General features: G+C 38.4%; 1 pseudogene; it reads right to left on the minus strand.

Moving 5' to 3' along the window:
* Nucleotides 1-3,669: 3,669 nt before the first annotated feature.
* The window catches only part of LOC107753743 (uncharacterized), a 35,162-nt pseudogene continuing 15,074 nt past the window's right edge, over nt 3,670-23,757 (minus strand).

Consider the following 23,757-nt stretch of genomic DNA (forward strand, 5'->3'; position numbering starts at 1 on the left):
TGCTGAACTGGCGCTGATGATTGATTTTAAGCAGTAAAGATAAGCCAAGTCTCTGCTTTGTGATTCTCTCAGGTTGCAATTTAAAGAACTCGTAGAAAACGAGTGTTAGAACATTTGAAACTTCATGCAAACTCTGTTAACTCATTTTCCTGAACCTTTTGTGTGTATGTGTGTTTTAGCTTAGTTTAATGTAATCTAGAATAGCCAATAAATTCTTGTTTCATTTATAAAGAAGTGTTGTCTGGTGTCGTGAAATTTTGTAAAGTTAAAACTCTGCCAAGATCACGTTACCTAGCTCGTAGCTTACAACTTATCAAAGCATGTATTAACCCGTGGCCAGGGAAAATACAAATATTCAAATTGTTAATATACACGGACGTTAACATCTCGCTGGACGAGTCGTTGATACAGTGTAAACTATCAAATTTGAAATCAGTTCTAATCAGGTCTTTTGAATAATTAATTTCATTATAAAATTCAATGAGTTAAATTCCTTACAACTGAGTGCAGCAGAAAATGACAGAGGATCAACCAACTTCCATGCACGATAATCAATCAAGGATTTAACAACAGGTTTTGGAATGTAAAAATTACAAAAAAATTAAATCAGTTTATGATCAGAAATACCTATGTCAGAGCTTTTTAAGGCAGTAATGTCGATACCAGTAGAGCAGACCAAATCCAGTGTATGGCCATGTACATGAGTTGGAAAATCAATATGTTGCTGCAGATTAAAACAATCAAGGACAGACATGAACTCAAGAGCATGAACAGTATCAGTATCAACATGAATATTGAAATCCCCTAGCAATAGCATAGCTGTAGATTGGGCAGAAGCAATTGTCAACAATTCACACAAGTCTGACAGAAATTGCATGTTTGTTTTAGGAGGACGATACACCAGTATTATGAGCAGTGAAGAGTGGCTAGTGATTTTAAATGCCAAATATTCAAACGATGTCACCTCATGGAAAGGAGACAGCTCAATATGAAGACTCTGGCGATAGACCACCGCCAGGCCCCCACCCCTGCCTCCAATTCGGGGCTTAGTCAGAGTACTGAAACCAGGAGGAGAAAGCAGATTAAGTTCAACAAAGTCATTAGATGCTTGCCAGGTTTCTGTGAGCATCAGCATATCACAGTTATTGTCAGAGCCCCGAAGAAACGTTCCTTTCCCAGTTAAAGACCGAGTGTTGAGTTGGGCAAAATTACCACATTGCTGCACATTCTTGTTAAGCACAGTCAACTCTGGTCTTTTCTAGTGGCCTTAGCGATGATAAACAAACTCTGTGATGTATGTACGTAGAGGACGACGTCCATGTGCTTGATCTATGAGACCAGATGGAGGGGATAGAAGCAGGTGAAGAGCAGTTAATGTTCAGGAGTCGTTTTGGTGAGCGATGAATATAACGGTGCCGACGAGCAATTCCAATAGTTTTACACAGTCCATATGTGGTCGTAGAGGACGACTTCCATGTGCTTGATCTATGAGACCAGATGGAGGGGATAGAAGCAGGTGAAGAGCAGTTAATGTTCAGGAGTCGTTTTGGTGAGCGATGAATATAACGGTGCCGACGAGCAATTCCAATAGTTTTACACAGTCCATATGTGGTGGGATCCAGCCGGGTAAAACAAGTCAAACGACGCAACTGTGCCGATGTGTAACAAAACTCCATTTGAATGGAAAACAGCAAGGATAGCAAAAAAACACAAGAGGCCATCAGTCTCACGGCCAAACAAGATTTATTTGAGACAAATATTCCATACATGCCTCGAAGCACAGCACTCACCACAACGATACACAGGACACACAACACTGGCCCACGTTAGCCAGGCCAGACAGTGGTACACAGGGCACAGCACGGCGAGAAGGTGGAAACCCACTCAGCGGCAGTGCCCAGAACGAACCCACAGAGTGAGATCCGGGCCGAGGGCTCGTGAAGTGCCGTGAAGTGTGGCTGCGTAGCAGCACGTTAGCCAAACCCGAGACAAACGATAGACAATACTGGGCACGACGAATCAATGAGAAAGTGGAGACTCACTCACTGATACTGTCAAGCGGTACAAACACACCATCGATCCGGGGAGAGGACTCGCTGGGGTGTGAGGCGTGTGGCATGTTAATATCCAAAGAGGACAGTTCAAAACTCTGATTATAAATCCAGTCCGGCGATTGATAAGTGAAGATGGAAATGTTCACAAAAAACAAAAAGTAGACGAACCAAGCAATTACACGACAAAAAAAAACAGGCAAAGAGAAAGTAAAGGTGAAGAGAAGCGGCTGCCAAGTTGCGCACTGCATACTCTCAACGGAAACGGGTCATTTCTGATTCTTACTGCATTATAGTTTTGTCTTGTTTGTAGTGTGATCAACGTTTGCGTAAGTAGTAGATGTGTTGGGGAAGTAACACAACATTTTAATTATATTTTGCTAAAATGAACAAAATGACTCGAAAAAAGATTTGTTCATTTTGCTGAATGAGACTCAAATGTCTGAGTCAGTAAAATGATCCGAACTTCCCATCACTAGTATAGACTTGGTTTACTGGGAACGCCCACAAAAATTTCATATCCGTTTATGCCATGGGGGGAGAACAAACCATTCAAATTAATGCGCGTAGACCTTTTTAGGTGCTTGATTTTTACTCTTTGTAATGATTACGATTGATTTTTGCTTGGTGCAATGCCAAAAAGTTGCTGTGCTGTATTCTGCACCTCTAAGTTAAAAAAAACTAAAAACAGATCTTATGCATGTACAGATATCTATATCTGCAATAGACTTAAGCAGATGATTTTGCTAAACTAACACAAATTAACAAGCCAAAGCCTTTAGCTTCACCACAACGTAGCGTTAGCTTTAGCTTTACCACAATATTTTAAACGTACTATAGTTTACAAACATGTAATATTGAGTTAATACATGCAATATTGAGTTAAAAATACAAACCAACACATTCTTATCTGTGAACGTTTATCCAATTTCTTCAGGAATTTAAATTTTGGTGTTTTTTTACAACCTGAGGCTGCGCAATGTTGTGGCATCTCATTAATCTCATTGAAATTCATTGATCTGTATTGTGAGTGACAAAGCCTTGACCGCTCCAAGATGGTGAATACGTCGACGTGTCTGGATCGAATGTGGCATCTACCTATACCTATATATAAGTTTACCCAGCTTTGAGGACTTTCGCTTTAAGAATGACAGAAATGGGAAAAACAAACTCACAGTTTATTTTAAAGAAAATGATAAACACCTTTCTTTTATTACATTTATTTATTCAATTATTTATTATCTTACATTTTTATGCTATAATGCTATTAAGAAAAAAATGGTTGAAGTAGTAATTATGTTCAAGCTGTTGTGGCATCCAGAGATAAACTATTGTAATGGAAAACACTTCTGTGCCCACTAGAAGTCACTGTGTGATTACTGTGCAGAAAGAAAGAAAAAACACGATCTATTAATTAATCCAGTGTGAGCAAAGCGATCTTTGGTAATCTGTAGTATCATTCAGGATCACAAACTTATCAAAAATAGCTTAGAGGAAATATAATTGACAAAACAAATATCTACAATTATATGTGAAACAGTATTAGAGTGTAAAAGTGAGATGCAGTTATTGTGATCAGTACATGATTTGTGAGGAAACAGAATCACAGAGAGTTTGATCATTGTTCTGTGGTGAAACACGTATAAATCACTTCTGTCACGTAAGATTCCTGTAAGACAAACACAAACACAAATTAATAAAATTATTCATAAAAAAATTAATCTCATCATAATTCATAATGATAATGCATTGGACCAGAGCATCAAATGGAATATTATGGGATAGAATCAGTGAATATTATGGTATATGAGTTAATGTTTCTTGCATTGAATGACTGTTTTGTGTTTGTTTGTAATGGAGAGTCTCTGCGTCTTTCATGTTTTTAGGACTTTTATTATGAAATTTTAGAACACAAGAGCAAAAAAAACAAAACAAAAAAAACCAAGCAACATGATTTACTGTTGAAACCACAAAACATGTTCAACACATGCTATAATATACCTCTCACTGCCATATATTTGTGTAATGAATTAGTGAAGTAGTTTGCAGTATACAATGATAAACATTTTAACTGTATTGCTATGTAGTTATTTTGAACTGTAAGAATAAATGTAAATTTCATTGAAACGACAGAGACTCTTACCTTCATCAGTCCAGTGTGTTTGTAGAGTTTTACAGCAGCTTGAGTCTCGTCTTCATGAACTGTAATGACAAACATGTTCATCAAAACATGGAGAATATTGCTGATTCACAAATAAGGCTCACTGTTTTTACAGATGTGTGAGCTGTGGATTCACTCGACCTGCATCTCTGTGTTTCCTGCAGGTACAAAACATCACAGTTCCAGCCAAAATCACCAGAGATCCAGCAGCAGAACTCAGCACTATTATCACAGATACTGAGACTGGAGGATGTGATGTAAGATGTAAAATAGGAGGTGTTGGAGACTGTGATGGAGTCTAAATAATTAAAAATAATTAAACTACACTAGTGGTTAGAAATATACCTGCATGCATCTTGAATGATGCATGATCAATTTTTTTTCTTGTTTGTTGAGATGCCAAACTTTCAGCTTCACGAGTCACTGCGTATATATGCCTATATGACAGGACATGCACGAGCAAATGATGTGTGTATGCAACTGATTATAGATTTATCAAAGTGTATTTGGGTAAGAACATGGTTTGGAAAATTGATTTTTTAAAATTTTGTTACTATTATCAGAAACAAAAAATTACATACTATAGCTTTACAATAATTAGCGCTGCATCTGTTTTTTTATGTCTGCATCTGACCCGCATGAAGGATGTGTAAAAAATACTTCATCTGACACTGATGACATGATTTCAAAAACATTTTGTCTTTACACTGAACACTTTTGTCATATTTATGGTCTCTAAATGAATGTTTTCAAAGATCTTAAAAAAAAATGTGCGATTTTGATTCATAAAAAAATACTTTCTTTTTTTATGAATGGCAGCAAAAATGACACTAATTGTGACTCACCATAGACAGTAACACTGAATCTGTTTGGAATCGGTTTGATTCCTTTGATTATTATTTGATAAAGTCCAGAGTCTGTGGTGCTGGTGTTTGTGATGGTCAGAGATCCAGTCTGATGATCCAGCTGCAGTCTCTCTCTGAATCTCCCATCAAGAACTTCATTGTAGGTGTTGAAAATTCCAGCCTCTTTATTAGTTAGAGCCAGTGTTGGGGAAAGTTACTTTTAAAAGTAATGCATGACAATATTGTGTTACTCCAGTACTTGTAATGCGTTACCCCCAACATTGGTTAGAGCTATATGAGTCTTTGGATGTCCAAATGTCCATGTTATCAGACCATGTGTCTGTATTTCAGTAACATCATATTCTAGAGTGACTGAATCTCCCTCTGTCACAGACACTGACTTCACTGCATCAACACCAAATACGCCTGAACAACATAAAAAAAGATGTTTAAATAACTTCGTTTACTAAACAGTTGTACATTTAAAATGTCCAAACACACAACATCATACACAGAAAACTCTTTCACTTCAGATGAGAATCACGTCACGAACTAAAGCAGCTGCTGTTTGAGCTTCAGTGTTTTTATCTAAAGGACATTTAGAAAAAACAAACACTGAAACAGACTGAAATCATAAAAACACATTTCAAACTGACCAACCAGATGCCACAAACAGAACCAAAATCTGTGACAATTTCAGTCCACAAATATGAAAAGACAAACTCTTCAAAACTGGTTCAGTAATACAATGACAGATGAGGTCTGATCTGTAGTAAAGTCATGCGAAACTTTACTGTCAACTAAAATAACCACTTATTTATTCAGTGTTGATGCACGTGACCATCTAGCTCCTTCTTGAACTCTCGGTCACTTTGAGCTCCAGTAGGCCTCAACTTCCTGTAGATCAATGTTGTATTTTTCAACAGAAATAAACTGGCCCATACCATGGTCAGTGACTAGAGAAGTTAAAGGTGTCTTAAAGCAGCATTTGATCTGATCATGAGAGTTAAAGTGTTTGGCTCTGCTCTCTCCTGTAACTGTCTTCAGCTCATTTGTTGTTCATTTCTTATCAAATGTCTCAATTGTTTCTCCTCTCAGACTGATTTCAGAGTTTCTCTAATGGCTTTATAGAGCAGGAACAGATCACCTGCTAGAACTGTGTACAAAAGTGTTCTCTTACATGAAAATATGATTAATATTCAACCACTATTTTGTATTTAATTATGAGGTTCAAATACTTAATTTTGGTGACTTTATGCACAAATTTGTGCTGGATTAGCTTGTATTGTAATAGCTTGTAATTTGTGCTGGTATTTTAAAAGCACGCTTTCTGACGCACCCAAAAAAAATTTAACTACAATATTGTCAAATTGCTTACCAAGAACATGTACCACCTTAAAAATTCATATAATAACATAAATGCATGAGATTCTCCTGATTTCATAAAACCACTTACCAGTAGGACGTTTCTGCTTAAAATCAGCAAAGTGATTCTCAGAAATGGAAAGAGGAAAATGAATGCATACACAATTCAGGATGATAGATCGTAGAGAACTATCCTCCTTCACAGTGCAGCTCAACAGTTGGGCCTCAAACGTCAGCCTGAAAACCTCCCACTCTGAACTACCAGGCAGGAGTTACAGGTTCTCCGAGGTGCAGCACTCTCATTTGTGATCTCGCCAGTTGCTCAGCTGACTTAGGAGCGGTCTGTCCTGTGTTGCTCATTGGATCGGATTACCCCCATCTGGGGGTAGCAAGTAAAGAAATTGTGGCAGATGGAATTACTACCCTGGCACAATGAAAAGACCATCAGATCCAGACAGGACCAGGAGGCGTTGGAAGTTTTGGAAAGGAGGACAGTAAGTGTCAGGAAATAGGCTGGATTCAGGTGCGGGTACAACAGAGGCTTTATTGAACAGAGAATGATCACAACGGGCAACGAGCGCCTCCGCGGACAGTTCGTGTGGACGTGGAATCCCCCACCACACAGATGGGTGGATAGCAGCGGCTGGAACAAGCCGCAACTGCGGCAGTGGAGACGAAGCCGGCAGGGCAGCTCGCTAATCCGAGCGAGAGGCTGAGCAACCCAACAACGAGACCGCAGAGTCCCAGGGTAGGCGGATGCCGAAGGGAGCCCACGGGTTTCTGAACGCACAGAGAGGTGCAGGAAAATATACAGGCAGCTACGAGCACTGGAGCCTGAACGAGACAAGACAGGACTGGTAAGCAATACTAACTATGACAGTCAGAGCAAGGGAATAATCACAACAATCTGACAAAAGACAGAGAAACACGAGGAGCTATAAGGGGAAGCTAATGAGATAACAAGAACCTGGTGTGAAACAAGAATCTAGCGAGCAGAGAAACAAGGAGGGCGGGGAAACAATCATGCTGACAATGCGCACGTGGCGAGCTGTCAAACACAACAACAACACAACACCCAAACACAGAGACAGCAAAGAACAGGTGATCAGACCCGAGACCCAACAGTAAGGGTAAGGTGGATGGTGTCAAGCGATATGCAACCCCTCTCTTGCGTGTCAAGAACATGCATGAACTCAATGCACATAAAGAGGCTGTCTTATCGCACCTAAGGGCCACTGAAAGGAGACTAGTCAAAAATCTGGAGCAAGCAGCCGTTTATACCACAGAGATGGCAAAACTGGAGCAATCAGGCTATATTAACAAATTGCCACAAAATGCTGTGACATCCTGCTCCTGGTTTATCCTGCACCACATGGTGCAGCACAACGGGAAAAACATGATCGTTTTTAACTGTTCGTTCCAGTATCGCGGACAAAACCTGAATGAGCTTCTGCTCCCAGGAACAGTGTTAGGGGCCATCCCTACTTGCAGTGCTTCTCAGTTTTAAGGAACATTTAGTGGCAGTCAGCAGCGACATCAAGCGGATGTTCCACCAAGTTAGACTGCTCCCAGAAAACAAACCACTCTTGTGCTTCCTCTGGAGATATCTAAATGTACAGGAACCAAACAAAGTGTACGAATGGCAAGTCCTCCCTTTCGTCACCACCTGCAGCCCCTGCTGTGCCATCTTTGCACTAAAGAAACACGTCCTTGATAATAGCCAAACCCGGAGATGATGTCCGCAATTCTGTGTTGAAATCCTTTTATGTAGACAACTACCTACAAAGTTTCTCTTCAGTAGAAGAAGCAATATTTTTGTTGACAGAATCAGGAACCTGCTAGCAGATGGAGGCTTTGAGCTGAGGCAGTGGTCCAGCAATGCCCCCTCAACGATAAGTCACCTGCCCCACGATTCCATATTGAACAGGGCAGAACTTTGGATTTCACAAGGCTGAACGGACATCCAGGAATCGACATTAGAGGCTCCTCTGGAACCATCAGTCTGACACAATATCCTACAAATACTGTACCAAAGACAGTAGTGAGACTACCATGCGCAACATATATAGAGTGTGGGATAAAAACGAGATTGAGATGATCCACACTTGCCAACAGATCTGCTACAAACATGGACGAAATGGGAGGGGGAGCTACCAGCCCTACAAAATATCTTTCTTTCTCTGTGTTACTGTAGCTCCACACAGCACCTGCAAACTGAGTTGAACCTGCCCATACGGCAGACGATCTTGTGTACTGACCCCACCACTGTCCTCACATGGTTCTGACTATTGCCGATTCAAAGTATTTGTTGGGATTCAGGTCGCAGAGATCTAGGATGTCATAGAGCAACACAGCTGTCAATATGAACCCTCCACAAGCAATCCAGCAGATGACATCACTCTGGGAAGGAGTCTCTGTGAGCTAGGCCTGGAAAGCCGCTGGTGCCAAGGACCACTCTTCCTGAAAGATCCTCCCAATCTGTGGCCTGAATGCCCCATTCCAGAGGAACTAGACAATAATGAATTTCATAAGGTTGGTACCTGTACTCTTGTCTGTCCCATCAGACTTAGAACAACTAAGTACTGGTAAACTGCTTGCTTGCAACAGCCAACTAAGAGCACTGTCCCTGGAACTCGATGGAGAATCAACATTAATCGGTGAGTCGGTGGACGATTACGACATATTCCCTACCTGGAACCTGACAACATGCACCCTATTGTACTGGATACAAGGCATCCCATCACAAAACTTATCATCCAAAGTTATGATTCTAAACTTTGTCATCCAGGTCCTGAGAGGGTGTTCGCTGAACTCCACCGTAAATACTGGGTTCTGCTTGGAAGAGAGGCCATCAAGCGTTTGCATCGAGAGTTAGTCCCAAGCGTTTGCAGAGAGGTGGTCCCAGATCTGCAGAGACAACTGGCAAAACAGCAGATTGAATTCCATTTCAATCCTCCTAACTCACCACACTTTGTGGGCTGCTGGGAGCAAGAAATTTGCTCTCTGAAAAATGTACTGATGGTTACTCTAGGAACTCAATCAGTGACCATTGAGAGTCTTCAAACTGTGCTGGTGGAGATTGAAGGAATTTTGAACTCCAAACCTCTGGGATATACATCATCCAATGCTTTCGATCCTGACCCATTACTCCAAATTCTCTCCTAATAGGGTAGTCATATGCTTCACTTCCCCTGATAGTATACCCCCAGTCTGAGTTGCTCAGCTGACGTTGATGGCACCCCAGCCAATTCCTTGCAGACCAATTCTAGAGACAATACCTCAAAATCTACCTCCCAGGTCTTCAAAGCCATCAAAAATGGCAAAATGATACTCCAGACATCCATTTTGGCACTACAGTGTTGATCATCGACCTGCAGCTACCCAGAGCTCTCTGGCCTGTGGAAAAGGTGTCAGAAGTATACCCTGGAGCTGACACCAAATTAAGGACAGCCATGGTTCAGACGGGAGAAAAGGCTTACACCCCGACCAGTTGCATGCCTTATACAATTACCTGCCATTCCTGATTAAAGTAACTGTAAATCCCACAGCAGAATAGAAGCCTTTTGTATATGTACATATACAGGCTACGGGTTGCTATTATTCTAACCTCTCTCTCCTAAATCTCTCCTTCTGCATCTTGAGACATGCGCACATGCAGAGCACTTTACCTGAGCCAGTCAGTGTCCAGAAACCTTGACCATGTGATCTCCTCCACCCTCACAGAGGCTGTAGATCAGTGCAGCGGGATACAGAGTTGGACGTTAAAGTTTCTGCGGCATTACTTTTTTATGGACTGTTCATAGATCGCCTTTTGGATGCAGTGTTATGCATGAATGCAAAAGTAAGTTTGCAATCATTAAATATGTGGTTGATGAGAGACTAATCTGTCCTTGTACACGAGTTATTATGCCAGTGAGGTAACAATATGTGTATGCGTGTATTCATAATAAGCGTACCTGTAACCCTGTAGTTTTGTAAGGATGGATTTTACCAAAACTGAATTCAAGATTCCTATCCTGTAATAAAACAATAAAATGCACTAATCTGAAGAGAGGATCTACGAGAAAGAGCACAGGACAACAGCTGTCCCAATCTCATCTCTTCCCCCCATGCTGAGTTCTTGACTCCTCACACCCTTTCCTTCCCCTCAGGTCTCAGTCAGTCATGCAAATTTCACAAATCTATTGTTTCAAGCTGTTTTATGTGTGTTCAATATAAATACTTCAGGAGCGACTGGTAAGATGGTTTCACTCTCACATCAATAGGACAGACAAGAATAAAGAAAACAAAACCTGTTCTTCAGATGTGGGAGCTGCCCCAATAAAGATATTTGATAACCATTTGCTTTTTAATCCCCAAAACTAGGTGTGTGACCTTTTGGGTTACAAGATCCTAACAAACCAAAAGGTTTTTATGTTTTTACAACTGATTTGAAGATTTCTTTGTTCTGGTCTGGGTATATAAGCGAAGTGGCAAAACACTACTTTGGGATTCTGCAGTCAGAAAACCCCATACCGCACATGTGAGACTCTGGAGCTTTGCACTAGAACTCACATACTGCTGTGTGTCTCTCTATTGCCAGGTATGCTGACTTCTTGAAAATGATTAGTTCAGCCATGAAACTCTATTCGCGCTCTAATTGGTTCATTCAATTCAATGTCCTCAGCCAATCAGGTTAACATACTCATTACCGTGTACATATATAATTCGGACGTATGTGTCGCATGGCATGTCTGCGCGCAATGCGTATCCTCCTATTAGCCCACCACCTCCCCAGCACCACCTGCCTAGATCTGCTATGGGGATCTTCCTCTCTCTCTAGCAGCAGCAGCAACAGCATGTTCCTTTTATTTTATGATCTGAGCATTTAGCTGAAGCAAGTCTACTTGCTCCGCAGCAGCGTAGCAGATCTAGTCCGCCAAGACCAAACTATGTACATTCTGTTTTATAATAATAAAGATGTATCTATCCTTTCCGAGATTTGTCATGACTGAACAATTTTTTTAATACTATGTTTTGAACTGTATTTTATATTTTATGCTGATCAGTTGTGTACCATGTATTCTTTTTAATTATTTTAATTGATGTTTAATCCTGCCTGGCAAACAATAAATGTGATTCTTGATTTATTCTGCATTATTCTTAAATCATTATTTCTAGTAGATTAAAGTGGAGTCTGGTATTACCTCAAATCTGTGTTAAGGATAGATCATTCAGAAGGCTCAATGAATGGAGCATGGGGCACATCATTTGAGACCTTTTCGATTTCTGACTGTCACTGCCTTAGTAAGTTGCAGTTTTCGTGAATATATAAAAACTATGCTTTTTGTTTTGAGCAAGCAGAGCGCGGCCAACTTAAAGGTAAATATTCACCCTGCATCATCTGTCTAAGATCAGAACTGATGAGTTTGTGTCCGTGAGGCTACGATCCAGCCGGCGTAAGTTCCTCTGTGCGATACCGGGTCCCTAATGAACGAATAATTGAAAATATGGAATACCCAGAATAATCAAAGATCTAAATTATATCACAACTAATCTCACGATCAGCCATTATATCAGAAACATTGTAAAATTAGAAGTCATTTTCAATTGGAGTCAGATTAAATTATTCATGGAGTCAGAATCAAATTAGAAACCAAAATGTTATTAAATTAAGATGATTTTTGCAGAAGCGCAAGTAAAAGACCTACACGCATTATACCTTCGCCCATGCCATTGGATTCCGTCGTTGGGCCAAATGGGTGGAACTTACAGTTTATATGTTTCTATACATATCTACATTATTGTGAGTGCTAGAGTTACATTTATTTTTATTAGTACGAGTTATGTTCCTGTTTGAAGCAAAGTGCATTGTTTATCTCTATATTTAATGGGAAACTCTTGTAAACAACTTGCTACGTGCATGTGCCCTCGTAGCTCAGACAGAGTGGTGCTATACAAGATAGAAGTTACAGTCTGCCTTGTATTGCTTTCAATCTTTTGCTAATAATGTTCATGTTCAATTATTAAGCTTAATTTGAGCTGTGTTATTGCCAATATGTTTAATTGTAATTTATTTGTATTATTTATGATATAACAATATCATAAATAATCGGGTTATTCCCATAAAACAAGTGCATCTTCGTTTCATCTCTAATCGGGCAGCCTTTAGTGGGTCAGTACCCTGAGCCGGCAAATAGTTCTATATGGTGAAGAGCTACTAAAGCCAACCATTTTTTCATAAACATTAACAAAAAATGTTGTAGTAATGTAAATCCATGTATATGTTACACTGCTGAAACTGTTAAAATATACATATAGTTTGTTTCCTACAGAAAGAGCTCGACATAATAAATATAATAAAACATGGAGAGACTATTGAACCTCAAAGTGAGAAAACTTTATTGATAAAGGCAAGCAAATACAGATGACAAATGGACAGCAGTAGTAAAGAGAGACGTGTGTCTCTTTATTCATTTGTTTTATGTATCTGAGGGAAAAATAAACAATAAAGCCTTTCAAACTTGATTATTTGCAATCTGACACTGAAAGAGAGAGCACAAACTCAAATAACCATCTGTATTTATATTGATATATAATGTTTGACAAAAACATTGGAAGAACAAAAAACATTGAAGAGCCTTTAAAGTTCAGCATCTGCTTGAGATTTTTCAATATTTTCTGAAAATGATGAACATATAAAGCCTTACATTAATATATCAAATATTTATATATGCAGAAATGGTTTGTGAGAAATGGCATCATAAGTCAGGTACATGATGTGTGAATCTGTGCTTGATCTTGTTGAGCTCTTCTGGATCTGATGTCATAAACCAGAAGAATGACAGTAGCCACGCCCACCAGAGCAGAGAGGACCAATCGGATCACAGCTTCAGTAGAACCACAACAGTGGACAGAGTCTGAGGAATAAAAACATCAAACTGAGATCAGCTCAGTCAATAAACATTAATATCAGCACCAACATCAACTAATATCAGCTCTGCTGTACCTGAACATGTGTGACAGAGTTCACTGATGTCCAGATGTTGAATTTGGTGGCTGATGGGATTGTTGAGCACACAGCTGTAGTTGTTTTTATCCTGATATTCCACCTCCAGAGGTAGAGAGAGACTGATGCTGAGATCAGACACACTGATGCTGGACAATAAACTGTTTCCTTTGTACCAGGAGAGAGTCACATGACCCACATTCAACACGGAACACAGCAGCAGAGAGACTGATGCTGAGATCAGACACACTGATGCTGGACAATAAACTGTTTCCTTTGTACCAGGAGAGAGTCACATGACCCACATTCACCACTGAACACACCAATGAACAAGATGATGATGATGATGAAGAAGAACAGTCTCTGCTGATGACAGGAACAGGCAGACGAGCTGGAAACATGAGAAAATAAAGAGAAATGAGGATGAATGAAGATATTAAAATAGACGAGGAAGAAACATTGAGAGGAACCAAGACTGATCAAAAGTAGAGCTTTTAAAACAATCTGATATAGAAAGTTAAATATAAACCTGGCTGTAAACGTAAAAATAAATAAAATAAGTCATTTGAACAAATTAGTCATGATAAGATACTTATGTAGATCTACTTTTATTCTGTAATAAATAAAATAGGTGAAACAGATATAATAAAATAGAACTCACCATAGACAGTAAGATTAAAAAAAGACCTGCTGTAAATATTGATCTCTACTTCATAAAGTCCAGCATGTTCAGTTCTGATGTCTGTGATGGTCAGAGATCCAGTTTGTTTGTCCAGCTCCAGTCTGTCTCTGAATCTCCCATCAAGAACATCATCATATACAGTCATGCTGTCGACCCGTGTATTTATCACAGCTAAAGCGTTTTCACTCCCAAACCACCACTGAATCTTATCATCATTCATTATTTCAGTACGACCAGAGTTTAGAGTGACTGAATCTCCCTCCAGCACTGATATTTCACCTGTATCACCAAACACACAGAGAACAAACAGAAACAGGGGTTTTCACAGATTAATACTGTTAAATAAAACAACAAATAGAAAGAAAATGGTGAATGAATTCATTTCAATTTTGCCATAAAAAAGTGACTTTTTTTTTTTTACTCACGATAGACGCGAAGAAAAAAATAAATCCTGATATGGTTGATCAGTAGTTCATAAATTCCAGCATGTTGAATTCTGGTGCTTTTGATTGTCAGAGATCCAGTTTGAACATCCACCTTCAGTCTGTCTCTGAATCTCTCATAAATGTGATCATCATATACATCGATGCCCTTTGCTGTTACATTAAGTTCAATTATTAAAGAGTTTTCAATCCAAATCTTCCACAGAATCAGATCTTCATCCATCATTTCAGTAAGACCTGAGTTTAGAGTGACTGAATCTCCCTCCATCACTAATATATTATCTGTATCATTAAACACACAAAGAGAACAAACAGAAACAGGGTTTGTCACAGATTAAGACTGTTAAATAATCAACAAAAAGAAACAAAATTGTGAATGAATTAATTTCATATTTGTCATAAAAAAGAAAAGAAAAAAAGGTGACACTGTTTTTTTTTTTTTTTTTTTTCTACCGATAGGTGGGAAATTAAATTTTAATAATCAAAAATAATGTCTAATAAATTGAAATCCTGAAACTTACAATATTAAACATCAATAAATCCTGATATGGTTGATCAGTAGTACATAAGGTCCAGCATGTTGAATTCTGGTGTTTGTGATGGTCAATGATCCAGTTTGTTTGTCCAGCTTCAGTCTGTCTCTGAATCTCCCATCAAGAACATCATCATATACAGTCATGCTGTCAGCTGTTACATTGATTTCAGCTATTAAAGTGTTATAAAACCTCCACTGAATCTCATCATCATCCATTATTTCAGTACGACCAGAGTTTAGAGTGACTGAATCTCCCTCCATCACTGACACTGACTTCACTTCTGTATCACCAAACACACACAGAGAACAAAAAGAAACCGTGCTTGTTACAGATTAAGACTTTTAAATAACTGTAATTGTTTCTGAAAATAAAAAGTTTGAAACTGAGTGGATAATATGTGAATAATTATCATAAAACAATAGATCACCCACAAACCACTGACCTCTTTCAACCACGCTATAGACGTGCTAATGCAGAAGCTGTTTGTCCACCAAAAGACCAAACCACATTAGATGTAGATAAATCAGACCACAGCAGGTTCAACTTTAACTCACAAACTGAGCTGCTCACACTACATTGAGTGAATGACATTTAGCTTTTTTGCCAGTGATGCATTGCATGTGAGGCTCTGATGAGCTGTTGTTCTCAAAACCTCAAGAGAACATATACCTGGTGTGTGTATATGTGACATGGTGTCAGAAGTGCATTGTGCCAGCTGACTAAACAACCAGAGGAGACATGTCAGTGTTTCCACTCCATGGCCTCTGAGGATTCAATGCTTGGAAGCCCATACTCAGAATAAATTCCCAGTATGGGTTTCCATTCCTGGTGTGATAGTTCGATTGCAGGGAATGTTCATGAGAAACATTTCAAAAGGGGCAGTCATGGCCTAATGGTAAGAGAGTCAGACTTGTAACCGGAAGGTTGTGGGCTCGAGTCTCGGTACCGGTGGGGATCGTAGGTGTAGAGAGTGAATGAACAGCGCTCTCTTCCACCCTCAATACCTCAGTCATGGAGACCACTGCAATGATAGAGTTTGAAAGATCAAAGACAATTTTTAATATAACTCCGACTGGATTCGTCTGAAAGAAGAAAGTCATATACACCTAGGATGCCTCGGGGGTGAGTAAAACGCAGCCTAATTTTCATTTTTGGGTGAACTAACCCTTTAAGCAAGGCACCAAAACCCCCAACTGCACCGGGTGTGTGTTCACGGTTTGTGTGTTCACTACTCCCTGCTGTGTATGTGCACTTGGATGGGTTTAATACAAAGCACAAATTCCGAGTATAGGACACCATACACTTTCACATTCAGCCTGTACACTAAACATTCTATCTGATCCAGACACAAAGTGGAGCTATTCTCAGACGTAACGGGCGTCACATAATAAAACTACCAGTTCACTACAGAGGCTAGTAGTGAATCACATTTGGTTTTCTCTCCCAAATAAAGAGAGATTAAGGGTTGTTTTGTAAGTAAAGAGATTTGGAATACTCTCTTTCTTTAGGAAATGGTATTCCTATTAACGATTATGCAGTTTTGTAATTCAACTAGCTTAAATGTCATTCTAATTTGAATTTCAGAATGAGAAATTTAACAGAGGTAGCCAAATAACTTTATTTTTTTTATTTTTTTTTTGTTGGTAGTAATAGTAGAAGAATGTGCTTAATAATGTAAACATTTGCAAATCATGTATTAATAGTGTAAAGCTGTATATGGCATGCTCTGCTAAACTTCTGAATTCCTCCAGGAGGTGCTCAACATAATAAGTGTAATAAAACATGAAGAGACTCTTGAGCATTAAAAAACTTTATTGATAAAGGCAAGCAGATAGACATGGCAATGGACAGCAGTAGTAAAGTGAGATCTGTGTGTCTTATCTGAGAAAAATATAAACAATAATGCCTTTCAAACTGCATTTTAAAAACTCAGACACTGAAAACTGACAGAGCATGAGCTTTCTGCTTTAGATTTCAATACTTCCTGAAAAAAGATGGACATATAAAGCTATAAATTAAGTAATCTCACAAATATTTACATATGCAAAACAATTTGTGAAAAATGACATCAATCATATCCCTGGTGTGTGAATCTGTGCTTGATCTTGTTCAGCTCTTCTGGATCTGATGTCATAAACCAGAAGAATGACAGTAGCCACGCCCACCAGAGCAGAGAGGACCAATCGGATCACAGCTTCAGTAGAACCACAACAGTGGACAGAGTCTGAGGAATAAAAACATCAAACTGAGATCAGCTCAGTCAATAATTGTTAATATCAGCGCCGACATCAACTAATATCAGCGCTGCTGTACCTGAACATGTGTGACAGAGTTGACTGATGTCCAGATGTCTGGTCTGGTTGCTGATGGGATTGTTGAGCACACAGCTGTAGCTGTTTTTATCCTGATATTCCACCTCCAGAGGTAGAGAGAGACTGATGCTGAGATCAGACACACTGATGCTGGACAATAAACTGTTTCCTTTGTACCAGGAGAGAGTCACATGACCCACATTCACCACTGAACACACCAATGAACAATATGATGATGATGATGAAGAACATTGTGAAGAGTTACTGCTGATGACAGGAACAGGCAGACGAGCTGAAAATATAAGAGAAATAAAGATAAATGAAGATATTCAAGCAGATGAGGAAGAAACATTGAGAGGAACCAAGAATGATCAAAAGTATAACATTTAAAAACGATTTAATAGAAAGTTAAATATAAAGCTAAAAAAGCTGATTTGTAATTCTAAGTAATTAGATACTTCCTTAGATTTACTTTAATGCTGCAATAAATAAATGAAACCAATAAAACACTCACCATAGACAGTGAGACTGAAAATCGCAAACAGTTTGTTAGTCATTTGTTCATAATCTCCAGCATGTTTCATTGTGGTGTTTGTGATGGTCAGAGATCCAGTTTGTTTGTTCAGCTTCAGTCTGTCTCTGAATATCCCATCAAGAGCATCATCATATACATCGAATATGTCGGTCGGTTTATCGATTATAGCAATTATTTTAGTATATGAAAACCACCACAGAAACTCATCAACACTCAGTATTTCAGTAAGACGATTGTTTAGAGTGACTGAATCTCCCTCCATCACTGATATTTCATCTGGATCAACAAAACACACACAAAACAAACGGGGTTTGTCACAGATTAATACTGTTGAGCAAATGTAGGATGGTTTATGAAAGTAAATGGATATTTAAATTTGAAATTAATAATATTATGCAACAGAACAGACACGCTCTGTGGATTAATTATTGCATCTTTAAACTAAAAATTTTAATTCATGTTTAACTCACTGTGGACATTGAGAAAGAACATAATCCCTTTAATATAATTGCTATATAGATGATAAAATCCAAAGTTTGTGATTCTGGTGTTTGTGATGGTCAGAGATCCAGTTTGATTGTCCAGCTTCAGTCTGTCTCTGAATATCCCATCAAGAACATCCTCATATACAGTGATGTTGTCGGTCCGTTTATTGATTTCAGCGATTAAAGTCTTTTCATTTCCAAACCTCCACTGAATCTCATCATCATTCATTATTTCAGTCAGACCAGAGTTTAGAGTGACTGAATCTCCCTCCTTCACTAACACTGACTTCACTGTAACACCAAACAGAAAGAGAACAATCAGAAACAAGGATAAAAATGGTTATTTGATGGTTTACTAAAGTAAATAGTTTGAAGTTTATATTTGAAATGAATATCATCATGAATCAACAAAAGCAAAATGTAGTTGGATTATTAATTGCATCTTTGTACTGATTCAAATATAAAACAGGTTAAATATATATATATATATATATATATACTTACTATCAAATACAGTGATTTTGAAACATTTTCTCACACTTTTGGTCTGTAGTTCATAACGTCCAGCATGTTCATGTCTGGTGTCTCTGATGGTCAATGATCCAGTTTGATTGTCCAGCTTCAGTCTGTTTCTGAATCTCCCACCAAGAACATCCTCATATACAGACATGCTGGCAGCCGTTACATTGATTTCAGATATTAAAGTGTATTCATATCCAAACAACCGACTCAGATAATCAAGGAACCTCCACTGAATCACATCATCATCCTTCATTTCAGTAAGACCAGAGTTTAGAGTGACCTTGTGTCCCTCCACCACTGACACTGACTCCACTTCATCACCAAACACACCTGAAGAACATTTGTTTTTACAGATTAAGATTTAAACTCATTTGATGTTGATTTGATGAAGCTTCACTAAAATACTATTAATAATTTAAATGAATAACATCTACAGCAGTACAAAGACAAAAGGCGATAAATGAAAAGAGAATTTATATGGAAAAATAACTTACTTGAATTAATCTTAATACAACTAACACTAATGCTGTTGCTTGTTTGAGCTTCATATTTAACTGAATCAATCACTACTGAATAACCTGAATAACTTGAATTCAAACTTGATCACAGATTAGTATCATGGTGTATTTCTATATGAGAATAACAGTGAATGTTAATCATCTCTAATGTAATCAGTAATTTATTACATGATATCAGAACAGAAACAACTGAAGCCATAAAAACACATTTCAAACTCACCATCCAGACGCCACAAACACAAACAGAACAAAACGAATTTGTGAGCCATTTTCTTCATCGGTTCACTGAAAAACCCACAACAGTGATGCTTAAAATGTCTGAAAACACTCACGACTGAACTGTGATATTTATCTGGTTGTGTCCGCCCTCAACCTCAGCTAGTTTCCGCTCACACGTCTGTCTCCTTTAACATCACAAAAATCAACAAACTTTTGCTGATCTTACGTTTCTGTCAGGACCACTATCGTCAAAGATGATTGACAATTAGCATACAGTTTGGATTTGGCGGTATGGTTCTGTTCTGGGCAAGAACTCCCTGCTTATCCATGCAGCCTAGCATGGATGAGAGCAGGGAGAGCAGCGATCCCCCCAGGGTAAACAGAACAGAACCAACATAAATGTATTGCAGATATCGTTCAATAATGTTATGTACACATTTTAGAATTAGTCTGATTCAAAGGAGAATCAGAAGGCTGAATCCCGACTGACAGAGGAGGAGCTGGGGATGGAGAAGGGTAATTAGCTATTGAGCAATGCGAAAACTGCTGATAATACTGAGGGACCTTATAGTATGAATGCTTAGATAGGTGTCGTATTCTTATAGGTAGATGGGGATCAGCTGAGAGTCAGCTGATGCGAGCTTGACTAACGTGACCTGCCAGAACAAACGCTACGCTAGATTTTCAAATGAATTCTGGGCCTGAATGAAAACTAAGAAAAGAGTGAAAAATTGGATTAGAAATCAGTATCTACTGGTGTTTTATTTAGTGTTGTCAGCTGTCAATCATATTTGACCTCTGACTAGGGTGTGTGCAATGTTGAAAAAAATAAAATAAAATTATATATACACACTGAACAAAATTATAAACGCAACACTTTTGTTTTTGCCCCCATTTTTCATGAGCTGAACTCAAAGATCTAAGACTTTTTCTATGTACACAAAAGGCCTATTTCTCTCAAATATTGTTCACAAATCTGTCTAAATCTGTGTTAGTGAGCACTTCTCCTTTGCCAAGATAATCCATCCACCTCACAGGTGAGGCATATCAAGATGCTGATTAGACAACATGATTATTGCACAGGTGTGCCTTAGGCTGCCCACAATAAAAGGCCACAAGTGTTGCGTTTATAATTTTGTTCAATGTATATATATATATATATATATATAAAAATATGTTTAGATTTTTATTTAGATTTTGTAAACAACAATGTTGCTAGACTCCTGAAGTTTTTCATATTCTAACTTCTCCATTAAAGTTAAAACAAAAAATATTAATGTCTAAAATGTAACTCAATGTTAACTTCTTATTTGTTGAACTGTTGCATAAAATCAATATCACATTTGCAATCATGCTGATGTTGAGGAAAAGAGCACGCTTGCTCGGATGATATTGCTTAATTCTGTCATATGAGGCAAGTATAAAAAGATATAAAAGGTCATACAGAATTTATACTCATATCTTGACTTTTGTGGTCATTCTAACTTGAATTGCATAAGCTACTTCACCCAGTGAAAGCGCACGTGAGGAGTTTATCATACTATAGGAGAATTCACAGCAACCACAAACATCCAGCAGAAACTGTTTATCCACTGACAGATCAAACCAGATTTCTGTACAGATTCTGTGCAACACAAATGGGAAAAATACTGCAGGGTATGTTTTTAGAGTGTAATCATAATGTTTCCATGTTGTTACAATAAAATTCATAAATCGAATGTTAATGAGAAGTAACCTGTAAATGTAATTGTTCATTTAGAGAAATTTGCGTTTGTTTACCTGAGAGATTTGGGGTTTAGAAAATCTGATGAAAAATACTTGAGATTGTAGCAAGATCTCTGTTTTTTGATCGCAGATTTGGGCAAATCTAGACAAAACAACTCTTTTGAAACTCTAGTTGAAACATGAGTTTAGCTTTCTCTTTTATTTTGGAGAAAATGAAGTGTAGAGGCCTGGATCAGTAACCAGGCTCAGAAAAAATACACTGAAAACATTCAGTGTGAACTAACATCTCCAACAAGACCAAAAAAAAAAACCTCCTGCTGGATGAACCGTCGAGAGGAAAAAACTTTACAGAAAATGTAGTCTGTAGTCTCACGGTTTACAGTGCCGGTAATGTCTGCTTGGAATGCTTGCATTCTACAAACTCAACATACACCGGATCTACACTGATGGACGTTTTACTTCCCGCCAAACGAATGCGTGACCAGGGCTAAAACACGTTGCAACATCGCTGGCATAGTTGACGTGCGCTCCACCGACTACAACAGAGTGGTGGAACTACAATGCAGTTTTGTAGGCCAAAACACAGAAGCGAGTTAGCATTTTAGCACTTCCGGTTCCATCGTCCCAAAGTCAATGGGTTTTTTCAATGGGTTAAATGGCTGAAAAACAGTTAAAGGCAGAGTAAGTGATTTCTGGTAGCCAATGTTGATATTTGAAATCACCAAAACAAACACGCCCCTACCCCAAAAGGGTCTTGCCCCTATTTTGATAGCTCCGCCCCACGTATACAGTCCGTAGTTAACAAAAGCTCAAGATATTTTTATTCTACGTAGGAGTGTGTGATATGATTATTTTTGATCGTGGAAGATAAAAATGTCTCCACAATCTGCTTTTGAAGAAATATCATAGTATCGTGCTATAGCGCACATTCTATCAGTTGCAGTTCTGGCGCCTCCAGCTCAATATAATGTACAATGTGACATTCACATCAAATGTTAACTCTGCAGGAGTTACACTCACGGGACACTGCACTTATTCCAATCACATAAGTACCTTTGCATGTGCTTTAATGCCTTGCCGGTTAAACGTTTCATTCACGTGCTGGTATGCGCGTTTTCTAAGCACGTACACTTGAAGCATGAACGCACACTGTCAAACAGCACCTAATTACTAAGTTATATTTTGCGCTAATACTGTCAAGACTCAAAACACACAAGGTTTACATATAACCACAGCTGGTTATGTCTAAAATTAAAGTAAACTGTTGATAGAAAAACGGATGCGTGCCTGTATATTAGATGCATGCAGGTCTTAAAGGGACAGTCCTAAACATGCTGCCGATTGTCAATAAAGGGATAGTTCACCCAAAAATTTTATTTCTGTCATTATTTATTCCCAAACCTGTATTAAAAGGGTGGTTGATTGTGATTTCACTTTTTTAACATTAGATAGTGTGTAATGTTGCTGTTTGAGCATAAACAATATCTGCAAAGATTCACAAGTTTCAAAAACAATGTTCTAAAGCAGCGGTTCTTAATCCTGTTCCTCACGTCCCCCTGCTCTGCACACACTCTGCATCTCTCTCTCTCATTCAGTTCATCAGCTCGTCACAGCTCCAACAATGAACTTTTCCCATCATGGCTGGCCCATGGCCAATTTGCTGCCCTAGGCAAGATTACCTGGTGCCCCTTGCCTCACATTAACATTAGTGAATGAACAATACATTTGTAACGGTATTTATAATTTTTTTGTTAATGTTAGTTATTGAAAATTAACATTATTTTAAATTGTTTCCAGTGAAACTATTAAAATACAGGTGCTGCCAAGTCACATTATAAATTAAACACAATTATACAACAAGAATAATTACAAATGGTATTCCTGCACAAAACTGTATTCATTGGAACACTTCTAGTATACAGTGGGCTACTGTTTAATCTTCAAAATAAATTTGAAAAGTGTTCGATTTCCAGTAGATGGCAGCAATGTTCTGCTAAACCATAGTCGCATTATCACCACTAATTAAACTGAGAAACATGCATCTTTAAAGTGAATTTTACAGAAAATGTTGCTATTTTAACCCTTTGAGCGGTATGGTCCCACATATGGGATTTTTATTTCCGTGCCCCTGGGAGTACGGTCCCACATGTGGGATTTAGAACGTTCGGTGACGTCGCATAACTGCCCAATTCAAACTGTGCTTTCGCGCTTTAGCTGGTGCTGAGCCAGAGAGAGAAGTGCACTGCGCTTGTCATATTATCACAACTATGCAGTGTTCTTAACCACATAATGCATATTTTAGGTTTCAGACATTTAAATACACAAGTACTAGTAAAACAATACATTTAGAGTTTGTAAAATACACATGTC

The sequence above is a fragment of the Sinocyclocheilus rhinocerous genome, unplaced genomic scaffold (genome assembly GCF_001515625.1).
Source record: "Sinocyclocheilus rhinocerous isolate Xijiao unplaced genomic scaffold, SAMN03320098_v1.1 scaffold202, whole genome shotgun sequence".
Classification (NCBI taxonomy): Eukaryota; Metazoa; Chordata; class Actinopteri; order Cypriniformes; family Cyprinidae; genus Sinocyclocheilus; species Sinocyclocheilus rhinocerous.